Here is a 3,774-nt window from a genome sequence, read left to right on the forward strand (position 1 = left end):
GAATCAGTATCACGTTTTCATCAATGATAGATCCCAGCACCATCTGCTCCAAGTCATCAGTTATTCATATATATATATATATATACAGTATTTATTCATGTTTTTATGTATGTGATGTCACCACTCAAATCCTCACTACTGTTTGCAGATTTATAGTGTAGATTTATGTCTTAGAATTATCCGTTTGCCAGCCAATTATATGCATGTCCACCCATTATGATAGCTACCATACTGGTCTGTTATGGAGTGCAGAGGCATCATGACCGCCATTAACTTTCTCAGAGTTGAGCACAGGCCGAGACCAAAGTGCTACAGTTTTAGCACCGGTTTCTGATGAACACAGATCATTTTGGCTCAACGCATAACCTACATTCACAAGTTCACAAGTATGCTCGGATATTATGGTTAGCAAGTTATTCCTGTTTTGTTTTTTTCATTGCCCATCCATTGTAAACTCGGTTAGCTAGTTATCAAAATGTTCGATCAAAACCTTTGGCTTGTGTTAATATTATAGAATGTGGGTCCAAATACATGCAGACCTCACTCCTGAAAAGGCTTCCATACTAGGCTACCAATACATATTTTCATAACAATTATACAGCATGAAGCAAACACCAGGGATACATGCCCTTCCTTCTTGCAACCAGTCAGTCGATGACTTACTGAACCGATCCTTTCATTATGGTTTATTCACTCAAGTGTCTAAGTGACTGGCCATATAGAAAAATGTGGCCCGCCAAAGACCAGCTGACACATTACTGAATAGACCATTATGGGAGAGTAAATCTTGTGGATTGAAACCCTTTTGCCTATTTAATCTTTATGATGTGCACATAACCTTGAATGTGCACATGCGTCACCTTGAGGGTCATTTCTATGTGGAATTCTGAGAATCAGTCTGGGTACATTGACAGCTCTTCCATCAGACCTTTTCAGCTGAGGGAAATCTGGAGTGTAGCCGAGGCTATGGCATCGTTTGTGTTACACATGCCTTCCATCTTAATAGATCCATTAACATCAGGCACTAGAAAATACAAAGCTGTCACTCAAATGAATACACCCTGAATTATTAAACCCACACACAAACACACAATTGTACAGAGGCCCACGAACACTATTATACTATTTGGCAAAAAAAAAGGCCTAAGAAATGCTTTCATTGTTGAGAGAATATCGTTTTTTTTGTGTTCACATGTCACCACAGTATTGATTTGCATGTCCATTGCATGATGGAATGGCCCTGGTGTTCATCTGATGGCAGATATGCACCTATGAAATATAAAATGTAAGCATTTTCTAGTGTTGTCACAATCTTGTTGAAGGCTTTGCTGCACGTTACATTGCAACATCATTCTGCAGAAAGATTATGTTGCAGGGGCGAGAGGGGGGAATAAATGAGAGAGAGAGTGAGAGAGTGAGAGAGAGAGAGAGAGAGAGAGAGAGAGAGAGAGAGTGAGAGAGAGAGAGAGAGAGAGAGAGAGAGAGAGAGATGGTTGTCAGTGCATCTTCTCTCTGATGCGGAAAAGTGGGCTACACAGAGTAAATACATCATATGACCGGAATAAAAATTTAACTGTTGAGATGACAACAAAGAGATGAGTCATGCACTTTCCGCCTGATGGGTGTGATTCAATTTTCAGATACGGTTTTGCTCACATTGAAACACAAAACCAATTTTAAGTTAACACGCTGAAACTGAAACTATCAGGACACCATGATATAGTCTTTAAAAGAGTAATAACAATGCAAAAAAAAGATATAAAGATAGTTAAACTAGAAAGGTGCCCTCAGTATAGTGCAGATCTTTGAATTTCTTGGGGCCACACAATATTCATACAAGATAATCTGATGCAATTCAAACATACCATACATCACATTGAACCATACTCTCACAACCGTGGTGCGAGTTAGAGAGGGGAGACACTGCGATTGCCAACAGCAGTGATGACAAAATTCCAGCTGAAAAAATGCCATCTAAAAACCACACAATGAAGATCTGACGACATATCTTATCATACCATCATATAGGACAACCAATTATAATTCTGCCAAGAACATACCTGTTTTCTTCAGTCTGACGGTTGTTGAATGCCTCGTGTGTACGCACCTTCAAGCTGAGAGGCAACGTTCGTTGTTCCTTCTTCAGATATGAGTTAGTCATCCGGTCGATGTGGTCCCAAACGTTTTGTTTCAATTTTTTTGCTCCAGGAGTAAAGTGCTAAATCGTACTGTAGTTAAATAATCCACACAAGTCATCACTACTGTTGTAATGGTGACATAAATACAATATCATTCCCTCTTTAGCTAGCTAGTAAGACGTGTACACCCTTGCACCATTGAAATCAACCAATGGGATGCTTGTAGGGGCGCTGGCCACCAGGCCCAACTCACAATCTGAACGTTCAGGTTGAACGCGTGCATATGGTTTGTCGATCCTGAGCTACAAGTGCAGTAGGGCCAGTTCTGCTGTGCCCCACCAAGCGGATACAGGCAAGCAGCATCACAATCAGAATCAGAATCAGAACCGTTTATTGCCAAGTTACACATACAAGGAATTTGACATGGTGCATAACAATAAACAATGAATACGATAATCGAGACATAATTCAAAAATAGAAAAATATTAAAATGTACAATAAAATGTGGTAAACAAACAGATACAGTACGTTAAAGCAAGTATATTATGAAAATGGCAATTTTAATATAGAAAGACAAATGTACACACACTACAAAGCAATATGCTTCTAGAGAAGAGATTTCATTCAGAATATGATGAAAAATTGCCAAAAAAATTTGAAAGTAGACAAAGTTGAGTTTGCTTTTATTGTATCTAAAATAGAGAAAAGCCGATAACTTCTTCTGTGCAACAGCGCCCTCTGGTGGTGGTGCCACTTAGCAGCGTCAGCAGTGTGTGTACTGCTAGTTCCGTTAGCTGTTAGCTGTTGGCCAAACACATCGTCTAAAACAATAACAAGTGTGCAAACTGTGTAAGCCCCACTGTGTATCTGGTGGCAGAGTCGCGGCTGGGTAGATGCACTCAGCCGTGTTACCACTAGCGGCCGCGGTGCCGATTTATTAAGAGCGGTGAGTGAGGAGTAAGAAGGCAGTCAGTGGCAGCATAAATCAGGCAATAAAAGGTGTTCTGAGAAAGTGTGGGTCCCCCGCAACCACGAGAGGTCCTTGAGTGTGCAGCCATAACTGGCCAACTAAAAAAATACTACGCAGTTTGCTGCAGCAGAATGCGAGATTAGAATGCTGTGGACAAAAACAGTGATGCACACTCACTCAGTCAGGGACGTACACAGCAGCACGCATAACTTCTCCTCAGGATTACGCCTGGCGGAGATAGTAATACTTTTATTTAGCGATAGATTTAGTTTCGCAGTGTTGACGCAGCAAATCATTTCACGGATTAATTGGCGTTGTTATTAAAAGTTATAGATTTGACAAAAATTGGTCTTCTGGACATCAAATCAATGGACTAATCACAATGTTTATGCCTTTGAAGTATCACCTTAAAATCATTTTGTCTGTTCATGCTGTCGTTTACACATCTGCCACTGGATTGCAACATCAAACGGCCATGCATGACCTCCAGATGGGATGGAAAGAGCGAGAGTGGTAGAATGAAAAGTGGAGGGAGAGGACATGCAGTTTTTATGAAGCATACATGTTGTTAATGTTTTCCCCTCCTCCTGACACTAAAATAAGAGGGAAGTAGGCTAATGTATGGCACCATGTTGCCTTTCCACCTCAACATCAGCCTTCGATAGT

The sequence above is a fragment of the Anarrhichthys ocellatus genome, unplaced genomic scaffold (genome assembly GCF_004355925.1).
Source record: "Anarrhichthys ocellatus isolate YVR2014 unplaced genomic scaffold, GSC_Weel_1.0 scaffold16, whole genome shotgun sequence".
Lineage (NCBI taxonomy): Eukaryota > Metazoa > Chordata > Actinopteri > Perciformes > Anarhichadidae > Anarrhichthys > Anarrhichthys ocellatus.